Source organism: Cupressus sempervirens, chromosome 11 (assembly GCF_028749045.1).
Source record: "Cupressus sempervirens isolate cs-2001-9-10 chromosome 11, ASM2874904v1, whole genome shotgun sequence".
Lineage (NCBI taxonomy): Eukaryota > Viridiplantae > Streptophyta > Pinopsida > Cupressales > Cupressaceae > Cupressus > Cupressus sempervirens.
In genome coordinates this window covers 372,436,221-372,461,733 of record NC_143128.1, presented here as the reverse complement: position 1 = coordinate 372,461,733, position 25,513 = coordinate 372,436,221, and the positions used below count along the sequence as shown (strand labels likewise).

At 33.5% G+C, this 25,513-nt stretch overlaps 1 pseudogene; it reads left to right on the top strand.

The window, feature by feature from the left end:
- The first annotated feature begins 296 nt into the window (after nt 1-296).
- Nucleotides 297-25,513, top strand: part of LOC149529623 (putative methyltransferase PMT17) — a 188,724-nt pseudogene continuing 163,507 nt past the window's right edge.

Here is a 25,513-nt window from a genome sequence, read left to right as displayed (position 1 = left end):
ATTTATAGAAATGAAACTAGACTAATGGATCCTTTAAAATTTGGAGTGCTCTTATAAGTTATTATCTGCTGGTCTACTGAACTATAAGACTTCAACCATTGATCCAATTTTTTGATTTGCATGCTACAACCTTGTATTTTTTGAGATGAAGTCTTTAAGTATCATATTAGGACCCTGAATCATCAAATTTTGTAATGTGGCTGATTTAAGATAGATCTCTTGGTCAACTTACATCATTTCATGAGACAGTATATAATTTGGCCTTCCTTGAAATCTAATTCCCTAGGGATTTGTCTATGGAGCTACTTAAGACTAATGTATAGTTATACCCTATTCTAATAGGCATTCCCAAGTCACTTTTTTTGGGTCAAATTATCCTTTCTCCTAATAGTTTCTACTACTGTGAATAATTTCTTACTTTTGGTACAAGATTGAGTTGCCCTAAAGAACCTTCCATTTCTTGTTTGAACTTAAGGCTTCTAAAAGCTCAATGATCAAAGCATTTGACTAGTAGATCAAAAATCACTTTGTTTCTTACAAGTTAAACTTTCTCATTGATTACACTAACTTTCTTTCTACTAATGTAGACAAAAAATAAGTTATATATTTACATTTTGCATAAATCAAATGAAATTGATATTGATTTTTCATTTGATCACATACATCAACTACCAAAATTGGAGAGTGACTCTCTTTCATAATGATTTGTAGGTTGCTAGTTGGGGTGCCTACCTACTAAAGAGAAACATTTTAACCATATCCTTTGCATTGAGGGATACACATGAAGTACAAGTATAGTTTTCTCTAGAACATGGTGTTCCAGCAATGATTGGTATCATGGCTTTTGAAAGGATGCCATAACTAGCAAGATCATTTGATATGGCTCACTGCTCCTATTGTCTTATTCCATGGAAAGACTATGGTGATTATCTAAATCCAACCTATTTCTTCAGTAGAGCTTTAGTAATGGATGGAATTTATTTTTCTAAGTTAACCTATTCTTTTTCCCACCATATGTCATTTACTTACTGGAAGTGGATAGGGTGTTGTGGTCTAGTGGGTATTGGATTTTATCTGGTAGTCCTATAAATTGGAAAAAATATCACAAGGGATGGGAAAGAACTCCAGAGGACTTGAAAGCAAAGAAAGATGCAATTGAAGATGTTGCAAAGCATCTATGTTGGAAGAAGTTTGTTCAAAGGGTGACCTTGCTATATGGCTAAAGCCCACAAACCATATTTATTGTGTTAAAAGTAGATGTGTTTACAAAACTCCCCAAATATATGAAGCTGACAACCCTAATGTTGCTTGGTATGTAATTTTACCCATTTTTATTTTATAGCAATATAAGTCTTCTAGAATGAAACATTATAAGAATTTGGTATCAGAGCATCTCCTCAACATCTTTTAGTGTAAATTAGGAATATATGTCAATCTATTAGATCATCTTTATAGCTTAGCTTTGTTTGACCTATTTTTGTTGCTATCAATTTGAATTGTTGCTAAATGGAAGGTATAAGAAGATGGAAAATTTCATAACACCACTTCCAGAGGTGAATGATATCCATGATGTTGTAGGGGGGGCCTTAGAAAAATGGCTAAAATGTTTTACATCTGCCCCTCCAAGGATAAGCAGTGGCAGTCTCCCTGGAATTATAGCTAAAAAGTTTGATGAAGATAACAAACTATGAAATGAGAGAGTTTCTTACTACAAAATGTTCAATGGCCATCTAGGGAAAGGATGATACAAAAACATCATTGACATGAACTTCAATTTGGGAGGCTTTGTTGCCTCCTTGGCAAATGATCGCTCATGGGTTATGAATGTGGTTCCATCCAATGCAAAACTAAATACTCTCAGTACCATCTATGAATGCGGATTAATTGGTAGTTATCACAATTGGTAAGCAAAACATTTTTGGGCATATTCTCAAATCTAATATTAGACCCACAATTAGGCAACATTGTGCCCTACATGTATGAAATTTCTATAGTCTATGATAAATTGTTGGATGGTTTTTGGATTTGATGGCATTAACATTTTTTTATTAACATTTCAAATCATACTCTATGATTCATATGAATGTAGAAATGATTGGTTATAGAATATGATCCAAGTGTTAATAAAAAATGGACAATGCAGTCAAATCCAAAGTCATCCAATAATATTGTGACTATTTTCTAAAATTTGATATAGCATTTGACCTTGCTACATCTCATGATTAGAGTTAAGGTGAAATGAGAACTGAATGAGCAACTCCCAAAGTGAACATTTTTTTTTTTTAATGTAAGAAGTCCCTAACAATTGCTTTGCCAATTTTTCTTCAAAGTTAAACCTAGATGTAACCTTCACATATCTTTCAGTTATGACTTTCCACAAACCCTTGCCATGAAAAATTACTGCCCATGTGCTGTCCAAAATATTAACATAAATTGTATGACATAAGATAACATGGTTTTGGTACTTGGACTCACCAAGAGTATGCTATTAAGCCTATTTGGATGGTATGACAAAGGCATGTTTTTGGATTGTAGGTGAGAGGCGTTTTCAACATATCCCAAAATTTATGACTTGATTCATGGCAGTGGTGTCTTTAGCATGTATCAAGACATGTAATGGTCTATTTCAATGTTCATATATTATCTTATGCAAAAATCCTCCATGGGTATGTTACAAATTAATAAGTTTTTGAAATCTTCAAGGTTAAATTGGTTTTAAGAACAATCAAAGTACATATTATGATGTCATTAAATTTTTGAAACCTTCAAGATTAAATTTTTTTTAAGACCAATCGAAGCATATATTTTGAAATAGAAATCAGTTACTATAATAGTTAAAAATTTGTAAGTTTTCTTTGGATTAGATCTTGCCTCCAAGATACATAATGAGGCTTGCACTAATTGTTGTCTGAGTGCATGTAAGGAAAATCATATTTGTAGCATCGTAGAAGCCTGGTGGAATGGGTGTTACTGGTGATCACCTAGTGAAGCATAACACTTCCCCTGTATCCAAAAAATAATTTAGTTGCTAAAGCATAAGAGTGTAGAAGTATTTGCTAACATCTAATAACCATTTCATTACCTAAAAAAAGTGAGTGGAGAAAGGTTTATTACAAATGAAAATGGTATGAATGAATGCAAAAATCCAATCTCTAAAAAGGCTTAGTTCCATCATTATTTTATTGTTTCTTGTAGGGCTAAATCAAATCAAGATCAATATGAATCCTAAAATGAAAAGAATGTTAGATTAGGAGAATTAAACAAGAAAAAATATTTGGGAAATACGGAAGGAGACATTTCAACTTTCAAATATTGAGATATCTCATAAAAAATCTACTACAAATTTGGAAATGTCTATTATACCCTAGGGCCTAAAATCAAGTTTTTGAGCTTCATCCTTTTAGATTTACAACAAACACCAAGATTGAGGTATAAGACCAAGTTTGAGGTATAAGATTGTCCAATAAAGTATAATGCTTGAAGTGAAGACCTAGAGAAAGAATACTATACTATTATGTCTATAATAATCTTTATATGAAGATAGCTATGAAGGAAGAAAATCAATATAAATAGATATAATCCGATGGCTATAGATCCTCTCAGGAAAGGTCCAAATATCCATGCTCTAGTAATTTTAAAGCCTCATAGATACAAAAAGTGACTCTAGCTAATTAGGCTATTTGTTACTTTTGTAGATAATTGAATAACCCTATAAGCAAGCCTTGGATTTTATCTCTAGTAAAAAGACTTTAAGATCCCAATCTTTATAGAAATAACACTAACCCCTTTTAAATCTAAATCTCTTTTCACCAAAAAATTTTAGAATCCTAGTTTCAACCAAACAAACTTAGAGGTCGAGTAGATATATATTAATAATCACAACATTTATAATAAACTCACATTCAACAAATGGGAATTTACTTGTTAAGTGCAATAAACACACCGCTGAGAACAAATGTTCATGTCACAAGCAACCATCCAATAATAACCAACTTTCCATAAATAGTAAATCTTATCAAGGTGGTGAAAAATAAAAATAAACTAAAAAATCTACTTTTCATGAAACATATTAAAATTTTGAAGAAACCAAAGTAAGGCTTACCCACATATAATATGCTTGAAGCCAAGAATAGTCAATACTATCAGTCAATCACCCCCAAAAGCATCAGTATAGATATGATATATTTTACCTATAGTAGAATAAAGGAACCAATAACAAAAACACTAGAGTCTAGAACCACTAAAGCTAGAACATTCTATTTTAACATTTGTAGGAAATGATCTAGATCATATGCAACACATAAAGTAATAAATGTAGAAAAGAAGAATTCTAGAAACACAATATTTGCAAGGCACAATTTTTGAGATTGTAGATGAAAGCATCTATTGTAATTCTGGTCAAAGCACACACTAAAGACAAAATATTGACAAGTTTTAGATTGGTGTATTGGACTTGGGTTAGAATTACGATAGAGAAATTCATTCTTGCAATGTCCCCTTAATCATGATCTTGACAAAACTAAGAAACTCATTCTCAAGTTTGAATGATTAAAGCTAGTATAACTGATAAAAAAATCATCATTCCAAATTGATTTTGGGTTGGTTGGTGAAGTTGTATGGGTTGTAAGGAGTTTATTAAACATTGATAATTATTTTGGGCATATTGATCTAGTTAGTATTATGAAGGGATACATTTGGTTTTGAGTGTATTGATCTAGTTAGCATTTTGAAGGGATATGTTTAAGATTGCATCTTAAGTGAAATTAATAGTATGGAACATGATATTAATTAATGACATTAAATCAAATAAGTTTGATTATTTTTATGTATGCTAAATAGGTGGAGTTCAAATTGTATCTTATGATTTATTTGGGGTGTATTGACTCTTACAATGAAAATATGAGGTTTACATCATACCCTAACTAGGATTAATGATATGGATTCAATCAAGCCCCAATACTAAATCAAATGAGTTTTATTATTTGGGTATCTATTAAATGGATGAAGTTGATATTGTGTCTTAAGATTTTCTTGGAGTGTAGTGATGTTGTATAGTGAAAGGACACAATTTAGATCATACCCTTACTGATAATAATATTATAGACTCAATCAACCCTTACGCTAACCAATTAATTTTGATTATTATTAAGTGGATGGGGTTGAAATTGTACCTTGAAAGAATTTGTAGTCCAAAGGCCTATCGATCCTTGATAATAAGTTGAAGAAGACCAATTATTTAAGTTTTTTTTTTAATGAATTAGACATGGCCCAACATTGAAGATATTATATCCTTGACACAATATTGAAGAGGATTGGTTATTTGTGGCCCTATAAAAGATATCATAGAAAAGTCTAGATCAAGATAATTTTTAGAACAAATTTGGTTGCATGAATACCCCTCAGTCCTTCATATTAGGTGTAAGGGGTTTTCATTATTTTTTTACTTATAAAAGGGAAAGGTTGAGATGGGGTAGACATTTGATTATCCATCAATTGCTAAAGAAATGGGGCTAGGATTGTGTATTAGTATAATTATTCAAGAACTTGTTAAGAGATGATGTTGGGATCATCTAAAAAGAATTGATTATTTGTGCACTGGTCAAGATTATACCTCTAAGAAAATTAGTGGTATGGACACCCTTCATTTATTTGACCTAATTCAAAGAAGTTTGGTTATTCATGCAACCATTAGAGGGACAGGGTATGATCTTTAGTAGCTTGGAGACCATAAGTTCCTGACACTAAGCGAAAGAAGTTTGATTGTTCTTGTACTTGCTAAAAAGAAAAGGTTGAGATATACCCTAAAAGGAATTTGAAAATACAGATGCCCGTTGTTCCTTGACAATAAGTGGGGGATGTTGAGATGGAATCTTATTTGTGCTCTTATAAAAGGAAGATGTTGAGATTGAACCTTGAGAGAATTTGGTAGCATGAAGGCCTTTAGACATTGACAAGAGTTGAAGAAGTTTGATTTTGTTCACATACCCATTAAGGAGATGAGAATGAAAGATACCTGAAAAGAGTTCAATGACTTGGAATTATTTTAGTCATTTTCTAAGTTGAAAATGTTTGATTATTTGTGAAACCATTAATGAGATAAATGAGTAAAAATTATCAAAACATGTTAATGTGGCTCATTAATAATTCCCACAAATCAAAAGGGATGAGGTTTGGATTATACCCCAACCAAATTTAATTGCACAAAGGTCACTTCATTGTTAACACTACATTTAAAAAGTTTAATTATTCATCAACCCAGTAAAGAGATTAGGCCAAAATCAAGCTCTAAGAATTTGGAGGCCCCTATTCCTTGATACTAAGTTGAAAAAGTTTGATTAATTATATATCCTTCAAGGAATGGAGTCAAATTGTATCTCATTTGAACCTAGTGTTATTGATGCCCTTTTTCCCTTAAAACTTAGTTAAACAAGTTTGATAATGCATGCACCATTAAAGGAATAAGGTCAAGATCATTTTGCAAATGAATATTGTTACATGGAGATCCTTTAGTGCTTATAACTATGATAAATATATTTTCTTATTTTTGCACTTCAACTACAAGTTATGTGTTATTCCATTTTTTATGATTATTGTTAAATAATAGGTTTTAAAACTCTAATTTTTGTTTGATAAATATACAATAAAACCTTTGGTTCTTCCAACACCATCTTTATAGGCTCTTTTCATGCAAGATTAGATTGTTTGTGTAAACATATCCATATCTACAAGATTATAATGCACTTGTGACATGTGTAGCCCTTTCAAAGAATATGGCAATTTGTAAACCAAACACTTTAAAAGAAGCATACCACTATTGATAGTGTTTATAAGGTCAGGCCTTGTTCAAGGTGGGCTTATTAAAAAAAAGCATTAGTTTCTCACTTATGTCATATTAAACACTTGCTAAAGTGCTATTACACAATCAAATATCATCTAAACATCCTACACTTACATTTTATGTTTGACACACAAATAATCTCTAGAATACTTCTGCAGTGCCTCTCCCATTTGACTTATATAAGTCATCGTGATGGATGCAACCTTGTTGATCTTTTATTGTGATGGATCATGATTGTGACCTTGAGTGGTTTACACCATAGAGCTGATTTGATGTATGTTTCTGTATTAGTTGCTTTGATTATGCTTTGACTGATTTATGAGATTATGATGTGATTTTTGGTTCACTGTGGTTTGTGTTAGTGGTTACCAAGATCGATGTGGTATTATGAGGTTGTTCCATGATTACCTTGAGATTTGTATAGAGATTTCACTATGTACTATTACCATGTTGCACTGGACTAGGTTCTTGTAGCAGTGGCTAGTCATGTTTATGACTGTGTTCACTTATGTGTTTTAAGTGCCTTTTTAGTGTTGTTTAAATAATCATTATTTAATGCTTAAGTAATTAGAAATGGAATGTTCAGGTTGGATTATTTGGTTATGTGCTTCAGCATTTACCTTGTTATATTTTGATATGAGAGATATCTGTTACTTATGTGATGTTTTATATTTTAGAGGACTTGAGGGTCAGATGTTATACTTTGATTTTAGTATCATAGATTTTAGACTACTATGTTGTTCAATCAATCATATTGCATGATGATGCCATTTTGAGATGATAATGTGTTTCGTGATGATACCTAGTTATCTTTTATTTCGACATACCTCTGATTATGTTAGGTGATGGATTTAATGCTATGGTTATCTACTTCATTACTGTGTTGATATGCTTTATGTGAACATGAGTGATGTAAATAGATTTTTTTAATATAATTAAATAAATGGTTAAATTAGGTGATTTAATGCATTTATTACTTTGGCTATGTTATTATATGCAATTGCACTTGATAATGTTATTTAGTATGTAGGATTTATATCCTTGGCAGTGGCACATGGAGTTAGTGATTCAACCATTCATATTTTACCAATGTCATCCTTATATGGTCGACGTATCCTTAATTAAATGTTTAATTTAATCCTTTTGGTGATTATTAAATCCGAACTCATTTGCATTATGTGATTAGATCAGTAAGCGTGTCTGTGCATTTAGAGGTTCACATTGTCGCGAAAGTTATTAAGGAAATTTTTGTATTTTTGGGTTTTTTAACTTTTTAATTGATTTATTTTTATTTTTGGCAGCTTTTCCATCAATGAATTCCTATTTTTAGGAATAGCCTATTTTCATTTGGGTTGATTTAGGGTTTAACTATGTTGGCTAGTTATTTGCCCTAATCGATTATTCACTTGAAAAGTGAATAAATATCCAAAAAGGAATTTAATTCCTCACTTCTCACTTTTGAATTAGAAATTTGGAGAGTAGAATCCAAAATCCTCTTCATGAGGATTTACTATTTTGTTCATTGTGGGAGCTATGGGTGTGGGATCATCATGAGGTTGAGCTCATTGGATCCAGCTTGGGGAAACTTTGGATTGCTGTGATTTTCAGCTACTTCTATGAGATATTTATTTTATAGTTCAGATTCCCATTTTCCCCTTTTGGTTGTGAGGTAGGGCTTTCTTGTTTTATTGTTTCTACTTCTTTTCTACTTCTATTTTTGGTAGTCATTTGTTTGGAGGCTAAGAACTAGTGTTCCCCTTCGTTTCTGTATGCTAGTTCTACCCGGTTGGGCGGGTACAAACATTTCCTTATTTTTTGAGATGAGGGTTTGGGGTTTTATGCTGTTATGCTAGCCATTTTTGCATATGATGTCCAAAATTGATTACTTTTGGATTTTTGGGGTTCTTGTACCCAAAGGCCAATTGGGTTTTAATTTTGAAGTTTTTTCAAATTTGGATTTTTTACCTCATTTTGTGTGCCACCCTATTTTCTTGGGTTGTCTTGGCACAATGTGGGTCATGGACATTGATGATCCATTTGGATATCAGTCAAACCACTATTACACAATCAGTCAAACCTAGTGTTATAGTTTCTTTTGGACCCTTGTTATTGTTTAGTGGACACTGGGATTCATGTAGAATCTATGTTCGTGGATTGAGGTCGGTTGTGTGAGTTCATGATGTTTGGTCTTGTTGCATCATTGGAATTCATGTAGAATCCATACTCTTAGATTGAGGCCAGTTGAGTGATTTCATGATATATGATTTTATTGGCTTTGGGATTCATCTAGAATTCGTCCTTCTCATGTTGCTTTCAGTTGGATGTTTTCTTTGCATTGTGTTCTCATCCTAGCCTTGTGTTATGATCTTTTTGATGGTGGTGTGCCACACACAAGTACATGTGCTTACATTTTTCGGGTGACTTGTGAGGCCCAATCTTTCATGGTACTTCTAGAAGTTATGATCATTGGGATTGGGATGGAAGTATGCATGCCCATGGGTATTTGTCGTAGGATGAGCATGAGTAGGGTAGGGTAGCATATGGAAGGGGCTTCTATCTCGCAACCTAGTGATCATGGCACCATGGGTTGATAGAGGAAGCTTTATATAAGTGATAACTAAATAAAATGTGTGAATGGTACAAAAACTTAAGATAATAAAATGCTGTGTTGAGCCATTCTGTTGAGGGATGCTGAATCCACACAATCCAAGCTTGGGCTTTTTGATGCCAAGCAAATCTCCATGATGTCAGTCCCTACTTAGTAGCCTTTTGAGTGTCTAACTAGGACCTATACTCCTTGCATTGTCTTAGTTCTTGGTTACAACCATATACTATCTGGCATGAGTGTTAGCCATGGATGTTATTTTGTGTATTTGTGGTTGGATCTTTTTCTCCATCAGCATGGCAAGTGTGGACCTATAGGTGCTACATGGTTGGGAGGCATAGCTACCTTCACCACTACTAGGGATTGGTGTACAGAGATAGTTTCTTGTCCTAGTGCGACCATTGTTGGATGTTTTCACTTGATGCTTTGGGTTTTGGAGTATGCTTTCTAATGTTTTATGCTTTCATTGGAATGCTTGGATATCCTGTTTAGATGATGTTAGTTTATTTTATGCATTCTCATATTATGATGTTTAGCATATGACTAGATGATGTGTATTGCTATATTAGATTATCTATTGCTTATTGGTTTAGCATGTTAGATTTCCTTATGCTTATGTTGGTAGCATGTTTAGTAGTCGCATCCCTATTATGACAATATCGAAGATCTAGTAATTGGTGACTTGGGATGTTATGCACGGGGATGGCTAGGATCCATGACAGTCTTATGATGCTTTTGATGGTTGGGAGGAACCGTGTACTTAGTTTGGTTTTTTTGTGCATCATGTTGTTAATTATGCTTAATGTGATGTTTCCTTCTATTATTCCCTTGCTTTTGATTAGATGGTTAGACTTTTCTTTCAGTTTTCCATCTTTTAGCTTTGATTAGAGTGTTCTTACCTCGAAATATGGATCCAGTACTCCCCAATGTGGAGGAACTTTGATTCATAGTTTCCTTAGCTTTTTATAATTTTTTTTGTGTGCGTGTTGATTTGAGTTCTTGCACGAGATTGCAAGTCTTTGCATGAGGATACAAGTCTTTGCACAAGGTTGTGCAACCCTCTTGTGAGACTGCACTTCTTTGAATGAGAGGGAATTTCTTCGTGCAAAATTTTGTTGTTCTATAATTTCATGCTATTTAGGCTTGTCAAGAATAAGTTTGAAAGTTGGTTTGGATACCCTTTTGGGTTCTCCACCTTCCTAGTTGAAAATAGATTTCCTAGGGTTTTAAAATATATTGTTTAAGTATAAGTTCCTTATACTTAAGATATATTTAAATATATGCAATGAATCTTTTTAGATAGGTTTCAGACCTCTCCAAGATAAGATAAAGATTTTAGAAAATTTCAAGGCTTTAGAAATCCAAACTTAGCCAATTTTTAGGCCTTCAAGATTTCAAGCTTAGCCAAATTTTAGGATTCTACATTTTACCCCAACTAGGTGTTTTGTTGATGAGTGGTCATTCCTTCGAGCCCTCATCATGTGCATTGTCATTATTGGCTTTGTTTGTGCGTGTTAGTTTGGTTGTGGCATTCAAAGATCTATTGGTTGCTGGGATTTTGGTGAAGTCTTCTATTGTGATCTTTGTGATCCATGTATGATGTTTTCATGTGCATTCATACATGTAAAAAAAAAAAATCTTGGCTTGTATTGAATCCTTGTTCCAAGGATCTTCGGGCAGGGCATTACAACTTCTCAACGCTACCACCTTTTAAATAAATATGCATGCACATTTATATCAAATAGAAAGTAGCATACATATGGATCTTAGAAGAAAACCATACTAGAAACCCACATATATTAAAACAAAGAAAACTTCTTCTTTTTTCTTGAACTGGTAACAAATCTCCCATTATAGTTATGAACTAAAGTTGTGTTATAAAATTAGGTATCTAAGTAGTACAAATCAACACAAAAAATTAAACACATCTCACCCCTTTATCAGTCTCAATTCTAATCTAATTTAAACACATCCCACCCCTCTATTAGTCTCAATTCAAATCTAATTTTTTCTATATTACTATTTTATAGATCAATAAAGGTAAATCCACAGTTTCTTTTCCTACACAAAGAAACCATAACTATTAGCATTATAATATTTAGGAATTATAGGTTGAGGATATTTTTAAAAAAATCTTAATTCCCTATACAAGAGCCCATTCCTTTATATTTTTGCATATAATTTTAAATTTGGCCTGTTAGATTACAATATTATATTGAAGTTATTTCATCCCTTTGAATAGAGAGGTAGGATGGCTGTAACTTTCTTAAGACACACAAAGAGAGAGAGAGAGAGAGAGAGAGAGAGAGAGAGAGAGAGAGAGAGAGAGAGAGAGAGAGAGAGAGAGAGAGAGAGAGAGAGAGAGAGAGAGAGAGAAGCACATATAGAAACCAAGAATGGCTACCGGAAGCATCACAATAGCTACTACAATTGAGGCATCCTAACTATCATATAAAACTCAAACCTTGAGAACTTTTGTGTAGCACGAGGTCAAATTACATATCTTAGCTTTAATATCCTTCACCTTCTTCTACAAGTCTTGTACATAGCTAATGGCATCTCCAACAATTGATTCCTTGTCCATCTACACAAGCAAAAACATAACCCCCTTTTAGAACAAACAAATAGAGAACTTCATATAGAATCTTCAAGAAACAGAAGAAAAAGAAATCAAGAAAGAAAAGAAAACCCTAATTTGGAATATTGCCTTGGTGATTTTCGGAACAAGAGCATGCAAAGCATAAATCCTCTCATTCAGTCAACCATGGGTGAAGTGATTCTACACTACTCTTTGGATGTTGATTTGACATCTCAGATTGGAAGAAGACCTCCTGGAAGAAGACCTCAATGCATGTTGCATGTTCTATAGAGTTTTCTCAATGCCACAAAGTGGTGCAAATGAGTCATATCTACACAAGATGAGGAAATGTTGGATGGAACCAATATTAGAGTAATAGTTATAATTAGTAACTATACTTCAAGACAAGGGAATGATTGTATGAGTGGTTAGTCATGTCTTTTGGGCTAACCAATACACTAATCACTTTCATGCGGCTTTAGATTGAGGTACTAAAGGAATTTCTGGGTAAGTTTATCATTGTTTACCTAGATGATATTTTGATCTTTAGTAAGACCTTGGAGGAGCCTGCGATGCAAATTTGTAAGGTGTTTGATATTTTAAGGGAAGAAAAGTTGTTGATAAATTTGAAGAAGGCTAGTTTTGTGAAGGAGGAGTTCATGTACCTAGGATTTGTAGTTTAGAAATAAACTCTTAAAATGGACCTTGAGAAAGTGAAGTCTATCCTTGAATACCTACTCCAAAGAGTATAAAAAAGGTAAGATCTTTTCATGATTTGGCTATAGCATTTACAAAAAATTTATTAGAGGTTTTAGTAGTATTTGTGGACCCTTGTCTAAAACAATGAAAAGGGATAGGAAAGAGCTTAAGTGGGATATAGGAGCATATAAAAGTGTTAATTTGTTGAAACAAAGAGTTATAGAGAAACCTATTATAGCACTTCTATATTTTAATAAGGTGTTTCAAGTATATTGTTAAGCTAGTAGTAGTGAAATAGGAGCTATTTTGAGCCAAGAAAATAGTATTGTCGCTTATTTTAATGAGAATTTGAATGATGTCAAAAGAAATTATTATGTTTATGATTAGTAATTTTATCCTATACTTCAAGAATTAAAGAAGTGGATATAATATCTTCTTTCTAAGGAGTTTGTTCTGTATACTAATTATCAAGCTTTGGAATATTTGAATACTCAAGGAAAATTGAACCAAATGCATTTGAAATGGGTTGAGTCTTTACAAATTTAGACATTTATTTTGAAACACGGTAGTGAGAAGATCAACATAGTTGCAGATGCTCTTAGTAGAAGACAACATTTGTTGAGAAAGATACAAATTGAGGTGGTTGGTTCAAGGAACTCAAGAATTTGTATCAGATAATCCTACATTTGATGAAGCTTGGAAAGCTTGTACAAAACCAGTTACATGTTATAGAACAAAGTGGTTGAATTTTATAATCCAAGATGGTATGTTGTTCAAAGGAAGTCTTTTGTGCATTCCAAGTTCTATGAGGGAGAATCTCATCATAGAGAAGCATAGTGGAGGATTGGTTGTACATCTTGATATAGATAAAACCATTTCTATGGTTAATGAGAATTGTGAATGGCTACAATTGCAAGAAGATGTCAAGAATTTTGTACAGAGTTGCAAAGTATGTCAGATGGAAAGAAGAGTGAAGAAAAATATGATATTGTATCAACCATTACTTGTACTAGAGAAGTCATGGGAAGATGTCAACATGGATTTTTTCTTAGTTTACCAAGGAATCAATGAGGGTATGATTTAATGTTTGTGGTGGTTGAAAGGTTTCAAAGATGACACATTTCATTCCCTGCAAGAAGACTAGTGATGTTGTTCATGTCACAAAGTTTTTTTTCAAAGAAGTGGTGAGACTACATGGTCACCCAAATAGCATAGGTTTTCTACCAAGATACCAAGTTTGTTGGATATTTTTGGCATACATGATGGAAGAAGTTGAACATGGACTTGAAGTTTGATTCATCACATCATCCACAGACTAATGTGTAGACAAAAATTTTGAATAGGATTTTGGGGAATTTGCTTGGATGTTTGGTTGGAGATAAGGCAATGGGATAAGATATGATTCTATTAGAGGCCAAATTTGCATACAATAATTATGTCAACATGAGTGTTGGTAAATCACCATTTAGATTGTAAATGGGAGTAGCCCCTAGAATGATTTTGAATTGAGGAAGTTGGATAAATGAGATATAAGAAGTGCTAAAGTGGAGGATTTTTTTGAACATTTGAAGAACATTGACAAGGAGGTGAGGAATCACATTGCAAGGATGAATACACAATATAAGTCTAAGATAAATGAGAAATGGGGGCATAAGGAATTTCAGGTTGGGGATGAAGTCATGGTTCATTTGAGGATGTAGTGTTTTCTAGTAGGAGCAAATAACAAGCTAAAAATGAAGAAGTTTGAACCATGCAAGATACTAAAAAGAAAAGATTCTAGAAATACCTAAGAAGTAGAGTTTATTACTTAACTAAATATTTTACTAGTATTTAACATTTTAGATCTAACAAAATATTATAATGGAGGTGATTGAGATGAAATTGTATAAGTGCAGTGGAGTATTCCATCAATTGCTTCACCTACAAAGGAGATTGAGGAGATATTGGAAAGTCATGTCGGAAAAAGCACAAGGAACAAAACATATAAAGAGTACTTGGTAAAATGGAAAAGGGGGCCAATAGAAGGTTAATCATGGATAAAAAGGGAGTAGATTGACCATCTTTGTTTTTCTCTAAATACCTAAGATGTGACAAGGTCACTTCTCAAATTACCTAGGGTTTCTAATGAAGGAGCATCATGGGTTTAAGTGCAATCCTACATCAACCAAAAATATTTCCTTTCTATTTATTAAATAAGGGTTTTCTTAGTGAAAATTTATTTTTTGTGGAGGCTTTCTACTTAGTAAGTTAGTCATATGAACTTAGAATGTCATAAATTTAAAGGTGGAGGTTCATCTTGGAGATATCAGCCTAATAGTTGAGGCTTATTTAATATCATGAGTATTAATGGAGTTATTACAAATTTTTGGTGTGAAAATAATAGGCATTATAAAACTAGCATAACTATATGGTAGGCAAATGGAGAAAATGACACAAATGAATGGCTAAAGGCATTTCCTACCACACTATGGGGTATAGATATTGATTGGTATACAAACTTGGAGGTGGGGAAGAAGGCCAAATGGAGGGATCTAAGCATGATGTTTGAGGAGGAGTTCTAAATTGTAAAAGATGATGATAAGATTGTAGTAGAGATATACAATACAAGACAAGGAAAAAATATATCTATAAGAGCATATAGTAGGATACTAAAGGAGTTAATAGGGAAATTAGATAAAAAACCCACATATGGGCTAAAGAATATATTTAAGATTAACCCCATCTGTGTATAGACTATGAAAATGAGGGGCACATGAAGAATAATTTCCCTAGGAAGGCATTTTGAAACATATTTTAAAATGATGGGACATTCTATCAAGGATTGTCCCTACAATTTGAAATAACACAATACTCACATTTTTTTGGCTCAAGGAGAACCATCTACACCTCCCTTTACTCCCCCATTGAGTGTTAAATATGGGCATCTAATTCAAGCACACACTTCAACATGATAATTGTTTGTCAATAACATCTCAAAATAAAAATGAGATTATTCATCCAACATATCTACACAAGGAAATCTATTTCCTTCTAACTAGATAAGGTTTTACTATGTGCTCTTAGAATTGAGAGTTCAGTAACCAGACCAAACTAGTACAAAGGATTTGAATGAATGCAAATGCAAGATTAATCTATGGTTTTTAGATTTTTGTATACAAAGATATGAATTAATCTATATTATATTCAAATTAATCTAAGGAATGAGATAATAAAATTAATCTAAATGAATTCATTTTGAACTATATGATAAGCATGTAAAAGAAATGGAGATGTGAATGCAAAATGCTTGAGTGCTCAATCCAACAATGGTTCAATACTCTTCACTTGCATCCCCCAAAATGAGAGGTTGAGGGTCTCTTTTATAGAATCTTGGACCCAATCAACGGTTAAGATTAAATTGGATGTGCGGTTCAAATTGGAGGAGAGATTGAGTCCCCCATTATTATGGAGTTGAATAAGATGAACTAGGGGAGAATATTGATCCATTAAAATATGACCTCATAATATAATGTTATAACTAATTAAATAATTAGTTTCAAAAATTATGATAAGGATATTTAATTAAACCAATATATTTAATTCCATTTTTATATGAGATGAATTAGGAAAGAATATTGATCCATTCAAATATGACATCATAATCTAATATTATAATTAATTAAATATTAAATTCAACCATTATGATGAGACTATTTAATTAAATCAATATATTTAATTCATTTTTCATGTGTATTAGCTACAGGGGTGGATCTTAATTTGATTAAAGTGCTAGGACTTGTAATTAAATTAATAAATTAGAAGGTTAATTTAGCCAATTTAGATAAATATTTAGGAATTAAATAAAGTATGTGATTAATAAAAATTATAAGTTTTCTACAGTTGACACTTAGGTCAAGTAAATCCAATCAAAATTGAAATTCCTAGTACAATAAGGCTTAATTAATAAAGAAATTGATGTTGTAAGATTGATGCACAAAATTGGTTCAAAATGCCAATGTGCCAATTTAGGGGTATTACATTTGCCCCTCTTTGAATAAATGTGCAAACGACACATTGATTCAGAGAAATTGAAAGTTTGAAGTATAGATCAAGCACTAAGATTGATTCCAAGATTGATGATATGAAAACCAATTGATGATATTTTTAGGGTTATCTCCAGAATGAAGCTTAACCTTCTAGAGTCTAGATAGAACACCTAGATATTGTTCCAAGAGAATAAATATTGTCAAAATCTGTAAGATCATTCCTGGAATGAGACTCAATCCTCAAGAGTCATGGTTAGAATGCCTTGATACCTATTCATAAAAAGATGACAAAATTAATCAAAATTCATAGGGTTTTCCCTAGAACGAGACTTATCCTTAGGAGCTCGGGTTAGAATGTCCCATTACCTATCCATTAAACAATGACTGAAATAAAGTTTAGAATTATCTCTAGAATGAAACTTAATCCTCCAAAGTTCATATAGAACACCTGAATACTAGTTGATAAAGAGAAAGATATGAAGACCTATTATGAGTCATAGGATTATCCCCATAATGAGGCTTAATCCTTATGAGTCTAGATAGAACATCTAGATATGTGTCCAACAATCTATGATAATAATTGCTATGAGTTTGATTAGTTTATCAATAAGTAAGATAGATAGCATGTGACAGAGATAGATGAGACATGAGAATATTGATGTAAATAAATAGATTTGAAGATAGTAATGTGGTTAGAGATTTAAAAGAATATAGAATAGATCAGAAGAGTATGTAGAAAATTTTGAGTCAATATAGAGTTATTCAAAGGTTCAGTTAACCAAGTTTGACCACCATTGACCAAACTTGACTTTTTATGAAAATTTTGAAAATTGTGAAGAAAATTTGAGTTGATAGTTTTCTAAGATTCATATGATATCAGAAAGATAGACTACACAATGCTCGATCATGCCAGTCCCATGATTTTAAAATATGATTTTTAGTTGTTTAAGTGTGTCAAATTTTGATTTTGATCCTGAAAATGAGTTTAGAGTGGTCCATTTAGCCATGGGGTAATTTTCGCATCCATCAGTGCACTTTGATAATTTAGTCAAAACATATATAAGGGCCCTAAGGGTCATGTTCAAATCATTTGATCATTTCTCTTTTGTGGAAAAATGATGCAGGAGCATCTTGGGTTGCCTTGTTATCCTGCTCATTTTGTTCACCTAGTAGTTCCTTCATGTGCCTAGCAGTCCTTCATGTGCCTAGCAATTCCTTCATGTGCCTAGCAATCCTTCATGTGCCTATTAGTTCCTTCATGTGCCTAGTAGTCCTTCATGTGCCTAGTAGTTCCTTCATGTACCTAGTAGTCCTTCACGTGCCTAGAAATTCCTTTATGTGCCTAGCAGTTCTTCATGTGCCTAGAAATTCCTTTATGTGCCTAGCAATCCTATTTTCTTCATGTGCCTAGTAACCATGTTTTCTTCATGTGCCTAGTAACCCTATTTTTTTCATGTGCCTAGTAACTCTGTTTTCTTCATGTGCCTAGTAACCCTATTTTCTTCATGTTCCTAGTAACTCTATTTTCCTTCATGTGCTGAGTTATTTTAGCATTCCTTCCTGTTCCAAGTTACCCAGTGTATGCCAAGTGATTCTTCATGTGTCAAGTTACTCAGTGTATGTCGAGTGTTTCTTCATGTACCAAGTTACCCAGTGTATGCTGAGTGTTTCTTCATGTGCCAAGTTACCCAGTGTATGCTGAGTGTTTCTTCATGTGTTGAGTTACTCAGTGCATGCTAAGTGTTTCTTCATGTGCCGAGGTACCTAGTGTATGTCGAGTGTCAGTATTTGGACGTGATTTTTCAAGCTAACTTGTGGGTTTTATTTCATTCATGACATTTATTTTAAGATCTTTTCTTGGGATGAGTCCAGGCCATTTTTGGGTCACCCTTCCTCTTATGTAATGATTCTAGAATGATCTGTAACCATTTTGGAAAGTATAAATAGAATGTTCATGCTTAGAATTAGGCAAGTTTCAAAGAGAGAAGATGAGGAAGTAGAACTAAAAGTGCAAATTTGTTGTTGGATCTTTGTAACTAAATGTATTGTAATTGGTTGTAACCCAAAAGGCCTCATAGCTAGGCATGTATGAAGATATCTTGATGAATCAATAAAAGTAATTCACTCTTCTTCCTCCTTTGGTTGTTGTTCTTTGTGTTCATTTCCATTATGTTAACTCTTGCAGGGTGGTTTGGATAGCTGGGTGAGACTTTGGCCCTAGTTATTCACCCTCTTGCCTACGTCAAAAAAGAACTCTAAGGCAAAAATGGTGGTCCCAGTGCATAGTCATAGATCAAGCAATCCAGGCATCACAATCGATCAATAGACTATAAACCACCTATGAGTAGTCAAAAAACCTCATTGTTGTTTTAAATTTTGTGCATTTTGGTTAAAATTTATAAGTTAGTGTTGGGTCCTTGTGTGAGGACTCATTTCCTTGTATGAGGCTCCCAAAGAATGTGCATGAAGATATTCTTAGTAGCATAAGCTCGTACAAATAGTAAGGAATTCTCATGTGACACATACCCATGTCTCATGTGGGAAACCCTTTGATAGGGTTAAATTGCACATATGTTTGGACAAACTTCACATGATGCAAGTTTCTCGTGTGACCCAACATGTTTCTTGTGCAAGCATGTGTATAGTTTTGAGTTAGTTGTATGTAAATTGGCATTTTTTTGGGTAGTTTGGCGTCATTGTAAGTCATTGTAGCATGTTTTTATGATGTTTGTATAGTAATAGTATGAAATTATCATATTTTTGTTGTGCTTACATACTAATTGTGCTATGTTGTTTGCATGTTTAAAAATTTACTTTCCATATGTTGGTTTTAGATCTCATTATCCAACCACTGGGGCTTTGATCAGATAGTTGGATGTCACAAAGGTGGCACATATTGATTCTTTAGGTCTCATACATCTATGTAATATCCCTAAAATTTGGGTGAATCATAGTTTCTTGACTATATTGATGGAGCATTTCCATTCAGAGATGAACACATTCCACCTACCATCCAAGGAGATGACCATAACATCAAAGGGTATTTACAAGATTCTATGTATCCCATTTCACATTGTAAGGATAGAGTATGCCACAGAGCCTAAGGCTAGCACTTTAGAACTTAGGGCCATATTTTAGGATGATGTCATCATGGGTAGGGATATCCCCTAGGAGGAGCTCATACAATAGTATGGTCAAACCCATAGACTGGCAATAGTACGTGGTACATTCTTCAGTTTCTACTTGATGCCAGACAAAGGGTAGAATGGTTTAGAGTGTGGATGGGGCCATATGCTTTAGTGTATGTTAGAGAAGCCTATGTATTTTTGTTGGGGTTAGTACATGTTGGTCCACATGTTTCATGAGATGCATGAGATTGCCTCTAAAGAGAAAAAGAGCATGGTGATATGTGTAAACATATTGTAGGTTTGGGTATGGGAGAACTTACTTATTACAAGACCCATTTGTGAGGAAATGAGATAGCCTCATGAGCCTTATATTTGCAAATATAGGGGATAGCTAACCACCATTATTGGGTAAGAATGAGTAGTGGAGGGCTTAGTTGGAAAACCTAGAATAAGTTATATGGAGACCCTAGAGGGAGACCAAGGTGTAGGATGATGCCTAAGCCTAGATAAGGTACATGTTTTCTTTTTGAACACTGATAAGCTAATCGATCCAAGTAATTGAGACTTCCACAAATATGCAAGTGGACATAGAATAGTTGCCCACAAGATATCTCACAGGAGTAGTATTCATACACCCACTTCATCGAGGAGATGAAGAAGGGTTGGTTGTTGAGGTTATATCCTAGGCAATCCATGATAGATGTGTAGAGCTTAGAATTGACTTGGTGGGATTATATGCTTGTAATAGCTGATGGAGGGATGAATTTGAAGTTTAGGGAGAATTTTGTGAGTTATCATTTTCTTCAATTTATAGATCCAATTGGTGTTTTTGTACTAGGTTGTATGGTTATACTAGGGTAGTCAGTAGAGGCCTCATAATAGGCACCATAGAGGCCATAGTAGTAGGGACCTTGATAGAGGATGACATTGATCTTGATTTTGCATCAATAGATAAGGATAGATCTAGGTGTTAGGGGGAGTGGATTAGGTCACAAGAGGCCATAGGGAGATATGGGAACCTTGGGTTCTATCAGAGGTGATACCCTGAGGTAGCAGGTGGAGGATCAACCTCTACAATAAGTGGACTAGGAAGAGTAGGGTGGAAGTGATGAGGAGATGCAAGATCAGCCTACTCCCAAGCCATAGGATCAAGATCTATTAGCATAGACATAGGATGCTTTGTGATGGTCATGGGATAGGGTCCAAAAAGTGTAGCGATGGCTTGGAGAGTTTCAGATTCAAGTCATAGTGTGAGACACATGATTGGCAAAGCTAGATCAAGAGATCCAAGAGCTAAGAGAGAAGATAGAGTGACATCAGGATGAGGCATGTAAGCAAATAGCATGATAAACTTACTATTATGTTGCATATGTCAGACTAGTACCAAAGGTGACAAAGATGGTACCCCATTACTTGGAGTATGCCATAGCTTTAGAGGTTACACATCCACTAGCTAGAGCAGATGCTCCTCCTCCTCCTACACTAGGGGATGAAGGAGAAGGGTGGAGTTAGCTCACTCCCTTATGTCCATTTTGGATTTCATATCATATATTTGAGATGTATCAACATCATTTTGTAGCATTTTGAGATCAATAGTGCTTGAGTAGCACTCATTTTTATTTATATGTATATTTTGACTCACATCATTGTGTCATAGTTTTATGATGTTCATACATGAGATGTTTTCGTATATGATTTTGATTTATGCAAGTGTGATGGATGGTATGACAATGTAAAATAGATATATACTAACATCTCATGTAGGGGTTTATAGTTGTTGCTCATGATAAGTGCTCCAACAAATTCATAAAGATTGACCAGGGATCAAACACTTGTGTAGTCAAGATGAAACATAATACGTGTAAGAAATCATTCTCCTTTCAAGTTGAAGAATACAATTAAAAAATTAATTGAGATCATGTCCTAATTCAATTTTAGTATGAAATGCAATCCTATGCTAGATGCAATCCCTAGGACTAGTTATTGAACCTATAAGATATAGTTTTCATCATAGAGAATTTGATTAAGGCCACCAAATATCATACAATCCTCACTAGCATTGCAATCATGAGAATATGAATATGACATGTTTTGTAGTTTTGTTGGAATTAGATGTAAGCATTGAGGCATAAGAAGCCAGAATGACTAGAACATCTTTTCCTAGTAATGTAGTAAGTGAACATAAACATCCGGGCATAAATGCTAGGATGACTAAAATGTTTCTTGCGTACAAGCACGCCAGACATGTGAGAGATTCTTCTCATGCTAATTAATTAGTAAGCATTCTATCTTCAAGGACCCTTGCATTTGTAACTTGAGACAAAACTGTACTAAGTATAGTCACAGTGACCTATTTGTTCACTTCATAGGACGAGGATTATTATTTTATCGTAGCATAAAGAAATCACTCAAATAGTCAAGGAAAAAGACCAAAATCAATGAAGTGTCCATATAAAATGAGTAGAGGTACACATGGCCATCCAACATGACACAGGGGCTCTTATAGTGGACCACCCTTTTATATAGAACCTTCAAATCATTGGAACTAAACCATCAAAAAAGAAGAAAAGAAAAGATCATGCCCCTAGTCGTTGCTTCTCTAGTCAAATTAGACATCCTTGAGTTTCTTAAAGGGGAATGACAAAGAGAAAGAAAAAACATAGAGAATATCTCATCATAGCTTAATTAGTTTTAATGTTTTCAATTTAGTTATAGTGTTAGGGGATTGATGTCAAATTTTGATGTTTAGAATATTCATAAGAAATATCTTCAATAGAGGGATGATAGTATATGACATAGTTAGGGCAACTGGTAACTAACATCAAAGAGATTGCCTTAGAGAGGAATCTCATAAATAGACTAGGTGATAGCAAATAGACATAGTTAGGACATTTGGTGACTGATGTAAAAGAAATATTCTTCCAAAAAAATCTAGTAGTAGACTAAGCGACAATAGGTAGACACAGTTAGGAAAACTAGTGACTAATGCAAAAGAGATCTTCGAGAGAGAAATCTCATTAGTAGATAGACATAGTTAAAACAACTGGTGACTAACACAAAATAAATCCTTGAAAACTATAGGGTGTTTCCCCCTATACTCTAACTAGTTTTAATTCATGTAGGTTTGAGAATAATCTCAAAGATAATTGAGAGTGTATGCATGAGAGAAAATAGTAAATTAAAGAAAGAATGTGAAATACTAAAAGCAGAAAAGCAATTGTATAAGAGCCAAAAGATGTGCTACAAGATGTAGTATTTGAAATAAGTTGCATATGTTCACTAGGTTTTCACCTTCTTGGTAGAGATTCTATTTTTGCTACCACGATACTTGTTTGCCAAGTTTTCATCAATGACACATTTCATGTTTTTCATTTTTTTTCATTTTTCATTTTTCTTTTTCAATTTTTTTTTTTTTTTTTTGTATTACCAAGGTGGCTATTGCTAGGTTTTCACTAGGATAATAGATTTTTTTAGGACTTTTTCTAATTTTTAGAATTTTTTAAGGATATTTAGATATGTACAAAGAGCTTCAAAAGCATATCAATTGTAGAACCTTTTCAAATGAAGGGTGTTGATTGACTCCTTGAGCTGGTTTTCCCTTCAAACAAGATCACCCACCTAGAAGTCCCATGGTTTTACTTCCTTATTGTAACTATTGGACATCCACTTTTGGTAAGATTATAGATAATCAAACACAACTTATCGAAATTCATCTAGTAATTCTAGCTCTTTTAGCCAAGATATTCTATAGTCATCATCAATTATGAGGCCTTTTAGAGAGATTCATAGAATAAGAATCTCAACCTCAATTAGAAGCACAACATCTGCTCTGTATACTAAAGAAAAGGGTGATGTTCCCACAAGACTTCTGATACTTGTTTTATAAGCCCATATAGCTAGATTAATTTTAAGGTGTCATTCACTTCCATATTTATTAATTGCGCAATGTAGGATTTTGAGAATAGCCTTATTGGATGCTTCTTCTTATCCATTACCTTGGGGATAGTAGATCAAAGGCCAATACTACATGATGTTGAACTTTGAACATAGCTCTTTGAGATATTTGGTTTTGAATTTTCCTCCATTTTTATTAATGATGGAGGATGGTACACCATACCTACAGATGATGTAGTTGAGAATAAATAGAGCTAGAATTTTTTCATTAGCCTTAGCAAGAGGGACTCCCTCTACCCACTTTTTGAAGTAGTCTATAGATGTGATGATGAACTTGTGTCCATTTGAAGAAGATGGATGAATTATTAGACCCACTAAATAGAAGGCCCATTTTTGGAATGGCCAAAGTGTGATGAAAGAAATTAGCTCCCTAGCTGGAGTGTGAATCAAATTTCCATGAAGCTAGAACTGCTTGCAAGACTTGGCATATTTTATTTCCTTTTTCTCTATTTCCAGCCAATAGTAACTAACTCTAATAATTTTATGAGCTAGTGTCAATCAATTTGAGTGTGATCCATTAATACCTTCATGTAACTCAATTTAATGCACATTTTGATTCTTCAAGTTCTAGACACCTAAGGAGTCTACCATCAAGACCTCTCTAAAACAAGTCATTAGTGATGATGACATATTGTGAAGTATTTCAGATAAGGTGATGTTTCTCATTCTAGGTTAGAGTACTCAGAACAATTTGGTCATGTAAGTAGGAGAATATGTGATGGTAGCAAGATAAATCATATCCTATGATAGAACAAATCATTCATAGTTTAGGGGAATCATAGGTAGGGTAGGATAATGTCTCCACTAGGAACTCAAGTTGAAAGCCATTTTCTAGCATTTGTAACATAGAAGCTAGAGTGGCCATTGCATTAAATGCATTGTTATCTATCCAAGGAATCTACTGGAAAGTAACATGTGAAAAGTACTTTTTCAAATCATCAATCATCTTCTTGTAAGGCATCAATTTTTCATATTTTGTGTAATAGATATCATTAATCTAGTTGATCACCAACTATAAGTGACCAAAGATATTCAATTTTTCTAACCTCCATTCAACAATTATTTTCATCCCAATGATTAAGGCTTCAAATTCAACAATATTTTTTTTACAAGGAAATAGAATCTTGTATGCCTTAGGTAGAGAATATTTCTATGGGGTAATGAATTGAAGTCCAATACCATATCCTTTTTGTGTTAATGATCTATCAAAGAACATAACCCATGTTTGGTGTATCAATAGTAGAATAGATTCATCAAGAAATTCAACATTCTATGGTTGGTGACTTTGCAATGGTCCCTCTACTAGTTGATCAGAAATTGCTTATCCTTTGATAGCTTTTCATTCTAAATATTCAATGTCAAATTTACTCAAGATCATCACCCATTTATCCAACCTTTCTATTAGAGTAGCTTTACTGAGTAAGTACTTTAATGGATCAATCTTTGCAATTAGTCTTATAGTATGAGTGAGCATGTAGTGTCTCATATCCTGGGAAGCCAAAATAACTAACAAGAAATCTTTCTCGATAATTTTTTAATTCATCTCATACAAGATCAATGTAAGACTAAGGTAGTAAATAACTCACTACTTATTTTTGTTATCTTCTTGAGCAAGTAAGATACCTAGAGATGAGGTTTTTGTAGAAATGTACAAAATGAGTGGCTTCCCATGAATAAGAGGCATAA